General features: G+C 42.8%; 1 protein-coding gene across 2 annotated transcripts in view; it reads left to right on the top strand.

Moving 5' to 3' along the window:
• Positions 1 to 7506: 7506 nt before the first annotated feature.
• The window catches only part of IL34 (interleukin 34), a 54037-nt gene continuing 47635 nt past the window's right edge, over positions 7507 to 13908 (top strand). Inside the window, exon 1 of one of the 2 annotated variants that reach the window (XM_017660298.3) lies at positions 7507 to 7684. The gene's annotated coding sequence lies outside the window, so the exon portion shown is untranslated. The remainder of the gene's footprint in view (positions 7685 to 13908) is intronic. The other variant, XM_017660297.2, reaches the window with a different exon arrangement.

The following is a 13908-nucleotide window of genomic DNA, read 5'->3' as shown; positions in this document are numbered from 1 at the left end:
CAGTAGTCTTGAGAAAGTCAGAGATGTTCAAGCAGCTGCTTCGCTCCTTGTTCCTCACCTCTTTACTGAAACGTTTTCCTACAGTAGTAGGCGGTTTTGTGAAAAGGGAAAGCTTTATTTCTTTATAGAATCAGGAATTGACACCTTTTCTTTGGGTGATAAGACTGCAGTTTATTAGTCACATGATGGCAGCCCGGGGGAGGAGGACACCACATGCCATTCAAGGACACTGTGTGCCACGTGGTGCTGCGTGGGAGGTTGCACTCATGGACCCAGAAAACCATGAGGGTCTTTGGGAGGCAGAATTTGTTGTATTGAAAGTGTGGGGTGCTTCCTGGCTCCAGTGGGAGGATGTGATTGGATTGTTGGATTAAATCCATGGACTGGCAGGGAACTGAAGCCTGCCTCCCAGAGAGGAGCAGAAATTGCCTGGTCCTTTGACAAGGAAGGTTGTTTGGCTAGGGACGCTTATCCACAAGAGCAGCAGAGTGGGAAGAGGTAGGCCATTTGAAGCCCTTCTGATTTTATAGCATATAATATGGAATCTTCATTTTAGACTAACACAGCTGGGAATGTGTGATCATCTTGATTATTATCCCACCAGAGAGCTACTGGTAAGCCAGGCAAGGGTGGATTTCATGTTGAATTGTCTTCCAGTGGGTTACAAGATTTTCTTCCGTTCTTCTATAACCCAAAGCCCTGGTAAAAATGATATAAACTCAGTGGGATTGTCACAGAAATATGGGTGCAGACTACAAAAGTTTATCTGGTAAATGTCAGCAAATCATGAGCTGATAACTCCAAGCAATGTGCTTAATTAATAAGCACAGTGAAATTCATAGGGCCTTGCTCAGCTGGACTTGACATTTTATAGGGAAGAGAGCTTACGCGTGTGAAGGAAACAGTCAGCCAAAATGTGTTTATAGTAGAAAGAAAAAACTAGAATCAGGCAACATCTGATCTGGCTTGGCCAAGTAATCACGGTTCAGTGGATTTTGGCAAGCCATTTAAAAGCCTTCGTTCCCTGGTCTGTAGATGACAAAGGGAGAGATGTAATACAAGCTGCACAGAAGTCCCTAAACATGCTGTCCAAACTTGAAACAGCATCTTGATTCCCAAGAATCCCAACATATTTCAGGAAGTCAAAGTGACCCTATGTCTTTTGGGAGTACAAATGTTTGCATGGTTATTTTTTTCTCAAGTCTCCCTAATCATGAAAAGGTTCCTTAGGCGTCTCAATGAAAATACAGATTCCTAGGCATGTCCCCCTTAAGATTCTGAAACACTAAGACTGGAATGTGAACTTGTAAAAAAGTCTAGACTTGAATGTATTACAAGGCCTGAGTTCATTCAAGCTGATACCTCTGATTAGATCCATGACCTTGGGCGGGCCAGTTGGCTTCTTGTCTGATACATGGAGATAAGCAGGGTTAATGTGAGAGTAAAATGCGAGCATACACCTGATGTACCCAGCTCCCAGCCAAGCACATTGTGGGTGCTTATTGAGCCAAACCTGAGCTCTTAGTATTTGGGACTTAGATCAGTACAGTTAATAAAGCCTTCCATTTTCCTTTAGGAGTCATCAAATAACCATGGACCTGAGTCTCCTTCCCTCCCCACCCCGTGTACACCTGTGATGTTCTCTTTTCTTCTTCAATGTGGACTTTTCTCACATTCTCTGTTGTAGTCAAGTAGTTGCTGAGTGAGATGGTGTTTTGAAGAATAGAGAGAGAGGGGCCTTACCTGGACTTGATTTATCTACTAGAATTCTTTTTTTTTTTTTGAGAGGGCATCTCTCATATTTATTGATCAAATGGTTCTTAACAACAATAAAGTTCTGTATAGGGGACTCAATGCACAATCATTAATCAACCCCAAGCCTAATTCTCAACAGTCTCCAATCTAGAATTCTTAATAACTGGCAAGATTTCCCCCCACCCCAGTTTTAGATAAAATTGATATCACTATAATTTTAAGGTGTACAGCATGGTTTGACTTACATATATTTTTAAATGATTATTACATTCATCATCTCATAAATAAAATTTTTCTCCTTGTGATAAGAACTCAGTATGTACTCTCAACAACTTTAATATATATCATATGGCAATGTTAGACTATAGTTGTCATGTACATTACATCATTAGCACTTATAACAGGAAGTTTGCATCTTTTGACCACCTTTCTCTAGATTCCATCCCTATATTTGCAAATCTGAACTCTTTCTGTGAGTTTGGCATTCTGTTTGGTTTTGTTTTAGACTCCATGTATAAGTGAGATCATACGGTATATGTCTTCTGACTTTATTTCACTTAGCATAATGCCCTCAGAGTCCAAAGTTGTAGAAGACAGCATATCCTTGTTTTTTAATGGCTGAATTATATTCTGTTGTGTGTGTGTGTGTATTATATATACTATATATTACATATTTTTTATACATTTATTACATATATATGTATATCTATAAATAACTTCATTCATCTGTTGATGTACACTTAGGTTGTCTCCATGTCTTAGGTATTCTAAATATGGCTGCTGTGAACAAGGGGTGCAGATGTCTTTTTTGAGGTAGTGTTTTGCTTCATTTTGCTGTATTTCCAGATATGAAATTGCTTGATCGTGTGGTAGTTCTATGATGTTTTTAATTTTTTGATTATCTTCCATATTGTTTCCATACTAGCTGTACCAGTTTACAGTGCCACCACTAATGCACACAGGTTCCCTTTTCTTCACTTTCTCACCAGCATTTCTCTTTTTGATGATGACTGTTCTAACAGGTGTGAGGTAGTAACCCATTCTGGGTTTGATTTGCATTTCCCTAATGACTAGCAATATTGAGCATCTTTTCATGTACCTGTTAGTCATTTGTATATCTTTGGAAAAATGTCTTTTCAGGTCCCCCCATTTTTTTTTTAAATTATTTTTTATTGAAGGGTAGTTGACACACAGTATTACATTAGTTTCAGGTGTACAACACAGTGATTCAACATTTATATACATGATAATTCTAGCTACCAGCTATCACCATACAAAGTTGTTACAATATTTTTTTTTAATTAAAAATTAAAAATTTATTTTCAATGTGGTAAAACATACATAATATAAAATTTCCCTTTTTTTTTGAGAGGGCATCTCATATTTATTGATCAAATGGTTGTTAACAACAATAAAATTCAGTATAGGGAGGTCAATGCTCAATGTACAATCATTAATCCATCTCAAGCCTAATTCTCATCAGTCTCCAATCTTCTGAAGCATAACGAACAAGTTCTTACATGGTGAACGAATTCTTACATAGTGAATAAATTCTGACATGGTGAACAGTACAAGGGCATTCATCACAGAAACTTTCGGTTTTGATCACGCATTATGCAGGTCCCCCCATTTTTAATTGGATTATTTGTGTTTTGCTGTTGAGTTTTCTGAGTTCTTTATATATTTTGGGTACTAACGCATTACCGGATACATAGTTTACAAATAGTTTTTCCCATTCTGTAGATTGTCTTTTCACTTAGTTGATTATTTCTTTTGCTGTACAAAGGCTTAGTTTGATGTAGGCACACTTGTTATTTTTATTTTATTGCTCATGATTGAGGTGTCATATCCAGGGATTGTCACCATTGAGCTACTTCTGCATATCTATCCATAAGTTTGCTTGCTCTGCAAGAGAGGGCTCAGACACGTGGTATTTCTGGAGCACAAGCAATTCGACTTGAATAGTTGAGAGCAGGAATTTTATTTAATTCATAGCTGTTGCCCCAGGACCTACAAAAGGTTTAAATAGTGATTAGATGAGGCTAAATTGCAAATCCCATCTGTGTAGGTGTTAAGGGGACCCAGTCAACTCCTTTTGGTTAGTTGAGCAATCAAGTAAATGGGGAACTTTGTCCAGCCTTGCAGAACATGTCAGAGGCTTCCATGGAACTAAGAAAGGATAATGTCAGGACACTGTCACCGGCCTTTGGTTAGGATTGCACCCATCTTGCTGCTCTTGTTCTGTTCGGTACCTGCGACTTGGGTCTGGAAAGGACTGAAAAGTTTTCAACTGCCTCAACTTTCCCTTGACCTCACTGGTTGAAGTTCCACAGATGTTTCCTTTACATGATCCCTTGCCAAGAACAGCATTCCTTGGTGGTAAGGGAAGAGGGGGTTGTTCAAGTTGAACTGCGGATGGAATGTTGCTTTTAGTGGTTTTTTTAATGTATTGCTAGCAAGACAGCTGCTGGGCTGGGAAAGGCTCTCGGTGTTCACTCATCTCATGGGGAGAGTCCTAGTCTCCAGAATTTATGCTGCTCCCATGACTGCAGTCTCGAACTCCTCATTAGTGGTAAGCCAGAAATGTTGGGTGCGTTCTTCAGATCAGACCAACTTGATTTTCCATTTCTAAAATTCTAATTCCTAAATTCTGTTTCTATTCAAAGCAGAAATGACTTGTGTTTGCGTAAGTCATGCACTTGCTCATTTGCACATAGAATATTACATGTGAATATTTTAAGTTTATTGCACTCTTAAAATACATTCAAGGGCTCAATCCAAAAGCTCAGAAGACTCATTTGAAGTCACACCTTGTCCAAGAAAAGAACGATGTAGGGGGACAGGTGGCTTATTCTGGAGTACATAGTAAGGATTCAGTGAACACCTCTGTAGTCCGTGGCTGATTTACATTTGGAGATCTGATAGCTCAGTGTGCAGGGCTTGTATGAAGTTCAAGTGAGCTGGAAGCAGGTGCAGACTACACACCAGTCAGAACAATCTCTTTCACCAGCACAACCAACAGCTTTTTAAACAGAAAAACTTTGAAACCCAACATCAGGAGACATGCTTAAACCACTAGTAGATGCTGCTAAAATTTACTCCATCAGTATTTACTGAGCACCTACAGTATGTCACTTCCTCACAGGTCTGCTCAGTGCCTAGAAATTGGAGGAGTTTTTATAACTAGCAGTTTTTGCCCCTGTGAGGCTGGTGGCAAGGTGATTCTTGCCCGAGAGCCTCGTGACAAGTTTCAGAAGAGCTTAAGGCCCGTATTTCTGGTTTCCTCAGATAAAAAGGCACAGTCTTAGAACTTGGGAAAAATAGAAGGTCTGAAGTGTGAAAAAGGAGGTGGAGAATGGGCAGCCAGTCTTTAGGTCAGGAAACCTATTGTAATGGTTTCTGACCCTAGTTTGGGTATGATCCTCCAAATTTGTCAGAATAGATTGCTAGATAACTCTTAATCTGCAGGTGATGTCTGGGCATCTGTATATTTCACAATCATAACGATCAGGCCTGGAAATGAGTAGATGTGTGTTGTGAGGGAATGTTACTTCTTGTTCAAAATGAAACCAAAATTTTTTTTGAAAAAACAAAAATCCAAGTTTGCAAATTAACAGTTTGGGGGACAAAAGGCTAGGAGATTGAATTGTAAATTGCTGAAGGCCCTGTCAGCATCATCCCACCCTACCTGCATCCCCAAATCCAGCAGCCCTGTAGGTTTTGTGGTAATCCCAGAGGCAAACGCATCTCAGTTCCCCAACAAATTTTCAGTTCACAGGTCCACCCAGCAGAACTTGCTCCCTTCTCTAACTGCAAATAAAATCTCATGGGATGAGAGTTGCTTTTGATTCTATCATTTGGGGAGCGTTTTTACAGGTTGGTAGTTTGGGGCCGTGAAGATATGTGTATAAGCCAGTGAGTGACCCGTGATAGTCAGGAGAAGGATTAATGTGTTCTGTGGGTTATGAGGGCCTAATGCTGTTTACAAGGCCCATGGGGGAATCTTTCCTTTAAGAAGATGATGCTGCACCTGGAGAAGGATGACTTCACCATTGTTTTAAATCAGAAACAAAATCCCATCTGCCAAATAGAGACCATAGAGCACTGGACACTAGTTAGATGGCCTGGGTTCCCTGATCTTTAAGCAGTGGCTGAGATTCCTGGCTGTAAAATAAAGACCAACCTCCAGGGGTCGTGGTAACAAGTGCTTTTGCTGAGCTTGGGTCTGAGGACATGTGGCCACTGAACTTTGGTCTGGAAGTCCTGGGATACATGGAGCCACCTCCATCTTGAACTGCGGTCCTACAGGCAGTGCATTGGGGTTTGTTCAGGCATCTGTGAGGCCCTCATGCAATCCTGTGGCTGTGCCCGCATCACCTCCACCCCCTCTTGTCCTCCCCAGGCTACCACAACCAGCGTGAATCAATTTGGCAGAGCTGTACAGGGAGGCCTTGCAGGAGGTATGTCCAGTGAGTGTAGCCACTGCCTCAGAGAAGAGGGTTGGGTATTAGCTGAGTGCATTCCAGTGTATGTGGGCATTATTGTCCTGCTGGAAGTTCAGGGGCCAAGCCAGGAATCCAGTCTCGTCAGTCCAAATGAGAAACCATTTTTTAAACAACTATTTGTGCCAAGGCATTGACATTCAGTATAAGACATACTATGGAGAATATAGTCAGTGGTTGATAGACAACCGCATTAGACGGGTGAGGATTTAATGATGTGGAAAACTGTTGAATCACTGTTGTACATTTGAAACCAACATAAGATTGTATATCAGTGATACTTCAATTTAAAAAAAAGAAAACATACTAACAACATCTAGGCCAGCATTTCCCAAATAGGTGCTGGGTGTTGTGGAATTGTTGATGTTAATAAGGTGCCCTTAAAGGATTCTGTGTTGACATTCAGGGAAACACTGCAAACTATCTTTGACAATTTGGTGCTTTGATCTCAGCCCTTATCCTGCCTGCTGCTCCCAACTTTAATGTCTGCTGGTGGAGGAGCTAAAGGCAGTGGGTGGGGGGTTGATTCACGCCTAACAACCCCAAATACAGTCTAAATTGGAGAGCTTGCTGTGAAACTGCTAGATAGAGATGGAGCTTCTATTCAGTGCCCACAGAACTCTGCTGGGCAGAGCCATTCTCAGCTTTTGTTCTGACCCAGGAAAAGTGAAAGTGCCCTTGTGCTTGGAGAAGGGGCTGAGCAAAGGGTCTCTTTCTGTGTCTTCAAGAATTCCCTCAAGTGCTGGGTGTCAGATCATGCATTACACCAAGACAGGCTTTGAGTCATGTGGGGAAGCCCTGGCTTTGTGATCTTGGGTTAGATACTTCATCTCTCTGGGCCCGTGTCTCCATCTGTAGACAGGGTAACTGATGGATCCTCAACCTTGATAATTACCAAAGGCCTTTTCTCCATCTTATGTTTGTCCTCCTACATACACATGCACTCTGGGCAGTACCACATTACCCAATTTTAGTTTTTGTAAGAGTTTTTTGTCAGAGTAAATGTTCTGGAGAGGAGCTGGGGGTGGGGGTGGGGATAGGCCATTAAAACGGCCCAGCATGCCTAGGAGCCAGGAGTTGATTCTGGAGATTCCCGCCATAAACTTGCCCCACACCCTTGGTCAGAACATTTCCCGGCTGAGCCTGTGGGTTTGTGGCCGCCTCCTACTCTGGAACTCAAAGGCAGGCTGGGGACACGTGGCTCTGCCCCGCCCTTGTTGGCCCCAGTTTCTGAACCCGAGCTTGCAGCAGCCTGCGTTCCCCGCCCATCCCATCAGTCGGGAAGCCTGGACTGTGGGCTGGGAAAAGCCATAGCGTCTCCCACCTGGCACCCGCTGCTCGCAGCCCCTAGGCACCTGCTCCGGTCTCTGGAACTCCTTTAAAGCCACCAGCAAAGCCCTAGAAGACTGCGTCCTGTACGTGAACAGGTAAGAACAGTTTTCTCTCACATGGTTTTCTTTGCCTGGCTTCACCCTAATTTAGCTGCTCCCTTCATAGATCACAAGAGGAATTTGAGCTAGACTTGAAAAAGCCCTAGTCAAGAAGCTCTGACTTATGTCTCAGAGAAATGGTGTGAATTCTCTGCTTTGGGTTTCATTTTTAAATCTTTCATCAGCTCTGTAGGAAAAAAGCATACCCAAGTAACCATTAAGCAAGTTGCTTCTCCCCATGTTCCCCGTTTAGTTTTGTAAATCAGCAAACCCACGTTCTTAAATGGTTGTCATGGGCTCCTTGGGATTGCTCCACTGTATAGCAGTTGAGGTCTTCAGGCTTTAATGTATATGTGCATGAATTACCACATACATGAATTACCTTATCAAAATTCATTGATTTAAAATTAAAGGAAAGGGAAAGAAAGTAAAATGGCATCATAGATAAGCCTTCCTCATTCAGGTGGTGTTCTGATATTAAAATTTAAGTGTTCTGCTTTTACAGTTTGCATTTATTTTAAAATAATGTAAACTAGTTATATGTCCTTTTTAAGGCTCATGTGGTTTCTGCCACATTAAGAAACCCATCCCAGGATGTACAGTCTTTGTCCCTCCATTTTGAAGTTGGATTGCTTCCAGGTGTTTTGCAATTAATAATTCAATTTTTATGGACAAGTCTGTGGAAATAATATTTTTTGGTGTCTTAGATGTTTTTTCCTCTTCTTGGAGTTTATTCTCCATCCAGAATGAATACTTGGTGCAAAATGGGCAAGAATATTTTTGTAGCTCAGCTCATATTACCCATGAGGTCAGCTCACTCAAGAATTATGAGACTAATTTTCTAATTTCCAGGACCATGACGGCAAGAGGAGGTGGGTGAGTGACTTGTTTTCTCTGAGGATTTTTCAGGAAGGGGAATGGAGGCAAGCTAGCTTGGCTTAGATGCAAAACTGTCTGACCTTAAACTCAGATCTAATGACTTGAATGTGCCTCAGATATTTTACATGTAAAATAGAGATTATAAAACTTTGTAGGGGTACAGGATTTATAAAACACTTGGCATAGGGCCTGGCACTTATGTATCCCTTGAGGGTTCTTCCAAGCCTGGGGCTTTCCCTGGGCCATTTTATTACCTTGGCAAAATTGAGATTATCTCAAGGGCATCTTCTTGACTTTCTGCCCCTTCTTACTCAGCCCCATTGTGACTGGAGTGAAAGCCTTCTCCACCTGTTAAAGGATTTTTTTGGCAATGACAAATACTGTATGATTCAACTTATATGAGGTACTTGGAGTTGTCAGATTCATTGAAACAAAGTAGAATGATGGTTGCCAGGGGCTGGAAGGAGGGAGTGGGTGGGTGGGGAGTTCATGCTTAATAGGAACAGAGTTTCAGTTTTGCAAGATGAAGAGTTCTGGAGATGAATGTTGGTGATGGTTGCCCAACAGTGAATGTACTTAATCCACTGACCCGTATGCTAGAAATGGTTCAGATTTTGTTATGTATATTTCACCAGAATTTTTAAAACTGGGGAGAGAATGAGTACATGTCTCACAGGGGTTTGTGAGGATCAGATGAAGCAGTGCATGTGAACTATTATTACTGTCAGGTATGGGACATCCAAGACTTCCTGCCTCCTGAACCAGGTATGGAGGGCATTTGTGTATGTGTCCCTGGGTGAGCGATTGTGCTGTTCTATGTGAGATGCTCAGTGTGGGGTTCAGGGGAGACTTCTTGGAGGACTGCCTTAGGCCCTGCTCGGGGGGTTCCTAGTGTTCCTGGGATGAGTGGACTCTAGACATTGGAAATTCCCTGGCAGGAAAACCACTTCCACTAAGCAGCAGTTTGCAAGGAAGATTGCAGCTCCGCCTAGAGAACCTGTGATCAGAGCTGTGTGAGTGTGGAGCAGGCTGCCTCCTGGGGTTGTGAACTGCCCTTCCGTGGAGGCATGTAAGGAGAGATTGGGCAAGCTGCAGAGGAGACATCTGAATGAGGTGGGGGTGGAGCCAGAGGCTCTTCTAGGCTCTGCACCTCTCTGATGTGATCCAGTCCAGGTGAAGTTGTGTCCAGTGGGCCTGGGTAAAGGTGGGACCCAAGTCAGAGGGAGGCGGCAGGCAGGTGGAGGCTTGTTACCAGCCCATCTCTAAGTAATGGTAGTAATAGCTGTTGCCATTTGCTGTAGGCAAGCACTGTGATAATGTTCAACAGGCTTGATCTCAGATTCTCAACACACCCTTGGGCGCTGGGTGCTCCTGTCGTCCCCATTTCACAGGTGGGAACTGAGGCCCAGGGGTTAAGTCACTGGGTTAAGTTTAGTGGTGGAGCTGGGATTTGAACCCAGACAGTCTGGCTCTAGCCTTCTATGGTGGGTAGAAATCTCCCAAATCCATGTTCCTCAAGCTGGCCACTCCCTGCTCCTGCCTCTGCCCCTGCTGGGAGTTCCCAGGGCCCTGACATTCCCACAGGTGAGGGATTCAACTGCTGGGGCCTCTCCCTGCTGGCTGAGTCGGTGCTGCTCCCTCCCCTCCGACTGGCTTCTCAGCACAGCCAGGCCCCTCCTCCTTGGGTTTCCAGGGTTCAAGGCTAACTCTGAGCAGACAACACTAACCTTGACTGGGAGCCAGGCTCGTTGTCACTCAGTGTCCCCCTTCTCCTTCCCTTAAATGGGACCCTCTGTAACAACTCTCTTCCAGGGCTCAAAGTCTTTCCCGTAGTTGTTGAGTCCACTTTGCCTTTTTGGAACTGTATTTTTTTCAACCCAGCTCTCTGGGTGCCAAGACCTTGTCCACATGATTCACTTTGTCCAGACTTCCAGTCCAGCACCCGCAGGGCGACAAATGCTGCCCCTAATGGCGGCAATACAGTGGGTGGCCTCCTCTATCCTCAGGTCTGAGTAGGATTACAGAGGAAACTCTAGCAGAGAGGGTGGTTTATCCAGAATGACCCAATTAGCTGGGGTGGCATTCACACCTTATGAAGGCACAGGGAGCTGTCAATTAAGGACACCTCTGTGCCAGGCAGGATGGCTAAGACCTGTGCAGTCACCCAATTCATGCAGAGCTCTGGAGGCAAAGAACTGCATTATTCCTATATCACAGAGGAGGAGACTGAGGCTCAGAAAGGTTAAGTCCTGCGGTCAGAAGCTCAGATTTGTCCCTCTCCCTGCTGCTCTGAAGGCTCTGTGTCAGTTGCTGTAAGACAGCAGTAAGATCAGTGCCGCTCGCTGCTTGGTGGAATAACGTACAAATGTTTCTCTTCCACTGCCTGCTGGTACCCTCGCTGTGGGGCTTGGTGGTGCTATATTATGGGTGAAAAAGATGATTAGGGGCTCTCCGGAACCCCTCAGTGGAAGGGGCACACCAGGCAAAATGGTGGACCTTCTGGCCTCCTTGCACTGTAGGCCCTGTGTCATCTCCACCAGATTACAGGCTTCCTTCCACTTGCCTCCATGGAGGGGCTGTCACAGGCCCCAGAAGCTTTGATGCACAGAGGCCAGAGGCCAGCAAATTACCTGGCCCTGCAGGAAGCTGCGATGGGGCCAGGTGCTTTCCAGTGTCTGTCCACAGTTGGGAAACCTTCATTGGGTGACATTTCTACAAAGTGCTTCCTGGTCCTGCCCACCCCAGTTCCCCTCCCAGCCAAGAGAAGGCCACTCCTCTCCCTGTCCATGGACATCTCATGGGCAACATAATTTTTGTCATGCTGCAGTGACAGAGTTCTGGAACCCCTAACTGAGCAGTGTAAGGTGTGGTTTTTAATTCCAGAGGAGGAAGCAGAGGCTATTCAGGATCTGGGACCTAAACCCTGGGCTGTCTGCCTGCAAGACCTGTAACATTGGCTGAATATATTTTTTTAATACTTTTAAAAAGCCTTCTTTTAAAAAATAATTAATAGGCTTTTTTTTTCAAGGACAATTTTAGATTTACAGGAAAACTGAGCAGACAGTACAGAGAGTTCTATATGGCCACCCTACCCAAGATACAATAGCCCTTGTTATTAACATGCTTTATTAATGTGGCACATTTGTTACATTTGATGACTTACATTGCTACATTATTATTAACTAAAGTTCAGAGTTTATATTAGGTTCACTCTTGGTGTTACACATTCTCTGGGTTTTGAGGAATGTATAATGATGTGATAATCGTGATTCTATAATTACAGTATTGTACAGAAGAGTTTCACTGCCCTACAATTCCTCTGTGCTCCACCTATTCATCCCTCCCTCCTTCCTACACCTGACACTCACTGGTCCCTTTATTGCCTCTTAGATTCACCATTCTTCCATGTCTTTCCTTGGCTTGATAGCTTATTTCTTTTCAGTGCTGAATAATGTCCCGCTGTATGGATGTACTATATAGTTTGTTTATCCATTCACTTATTAAGGGATATCTTGGTTGCTTCCAGTTTTTGGTGATAATGAATAAAGCTGCCATCGACATGTACGTGCAGGTTTTTATGTGGACATAAGTTTTCAGTTCAACTGGGTAAATACCAAAAAGCATGACTGCTGGATCGTATAAGACTGTTTAGCTTGAGAAAAACTGCCAAACTGTTTTCCAAGGTGACTGTACCATTTTGCATTCCTACCAGCAATGGATGAGAGCTCCTGTTGGCCTGAATTCTTGCTCAAATTCAGTATTGTCAGTTTTTTGGATTTTAGCCAAAAAGCAATAGGTGTGTAGTGTTAGCTCATTATCTTTTTAATTTGCAATTTCCTAATTTTATTCAACATAGGCTCTTAAGCATCTTATCACATGCTTATTTGCTGTCTGTGTTATCTTTTCACCGATGTGTCTGTTCAGATTTGTTGCCCATTTTTTAAATTGAGTTGTTTGTTTCCTTGTTGAGTTGAAGAGTTTTTTGTATTTTGGATACAAGTCCTTTCAGATACGACTTTTGCAAGTATTTTCTCTTTTTCTTAGCTGTATCTTTTGCAGAACAGAGTTCTGAATTTTAATAAAGCCTGACTTTTCAATGTTTTCTTTCATAAATCGTGTTTTTGTTGTATCTAAAAACTTATCACCAAGCCCAAGGTCACCTAGATTTTCTCCTGTGTTATATTCTAGAAATTTTATTATTTTGCATTTATATTTAGGTCTAAGGTCCATTTTGAATTAATTTTTGTGTCTAATTTCCTTTTTTGGCATGTGGATGTTCTGTTGCTCCAGCACACTTGTTGAAAAAAGTAACCCCTCTCCCCTGAATTGACTTTGCCCCTTTGTCAAAAGATCACTTACCTGTATGTGTCACAGAACTGCTATGGGTCTATTTCTGGGCTCTCTATTCTGTTCCATTAACCTATTTTTCTCTTCTTTGGCCAATCAAAATCCTTTCTTGATTACTATAGCTTTATATTGCCTTGAAGTCAGTCAGTGCCAGTCCTCCAAGTTTGTTCTTCTTCAGTATTGTGTTGGTTATTCTAGGTCTTTTGCCTTCCCTATAAACTTTGGAATCAGTTTGTAGATATTCACAAAATAACTTCGATTTTGATTGAGATGGCATTAAATCTATAGCTCAAGTTGGGGAGAACAAACATCTTAACAATACTGAGTCTTCCTATCGATGAGCATAGAACATCTCTTCATTTATTTAGGTCTTCCTTGATTTCTTTCATCAGAAACTTAGTTTTCCTCATATAGATGATCTACATGTTTTGTTAGACTTACACCAAAATATTTCAGTTTTTTGGTGCTAATGGAAATGGTATTGTGTTTTTAATTTCAAATAGATAAAGTATGTGCACAGTAAAAAAAATGAAAGATATAACACATTGACTTACAATGAAACGTAGCTTCCTCTCTGTATTCCATTGCTTAGGCTTCTGTTTTCATCTATCCAAAGACAATCACTGATGCGAGATTTTTGTGGGTCCTTCTAGAGATTGTATGTACATACTCAAGCTCATATTTATATTATTCATTCAACAAACATCCAGCATTTGCCATAGGTCAGCACAGAAGATGGGGCAGGGAACAATAGGGAGGCCTGCTCTCAGAACTTACTTTCAACACCGTTGGCATCAGTGACTACCTCAAGGTCTCAACTGTCCGCCATGTGTTATTACCCGTGGGAGTGCTGAGGGCTGAAGGGGAGCTCTCTGGGGCCCACTGCATTCTCCAAGAGCTCAAGCAGAAAGCCTGGTCCTCCCAAGAGCTAGGGGCAGAGCTCATGGTGCTCAAGGCCAGAGGAGGCAGATTCTGGAAGGGAAGGCTTCTTGCCA

Source organism: Manis javanica, chromosome 17 (genome assembly GCF_040802235.1).
Source record: "Manis javanica isolate MJ-LG chromosome 17, MJ_LKY, whole genome shotgun sequence".
Classification (NCBI taxonomy): domain Eukaryota; kingdom Metazoa; phylum Chordata; class Mammalia; order Pholidota; family Manidae; genus Manis; species Manis javanica.
This window is presented reverse-complemented; position numbering and strand designations above follow the sequence as displayed.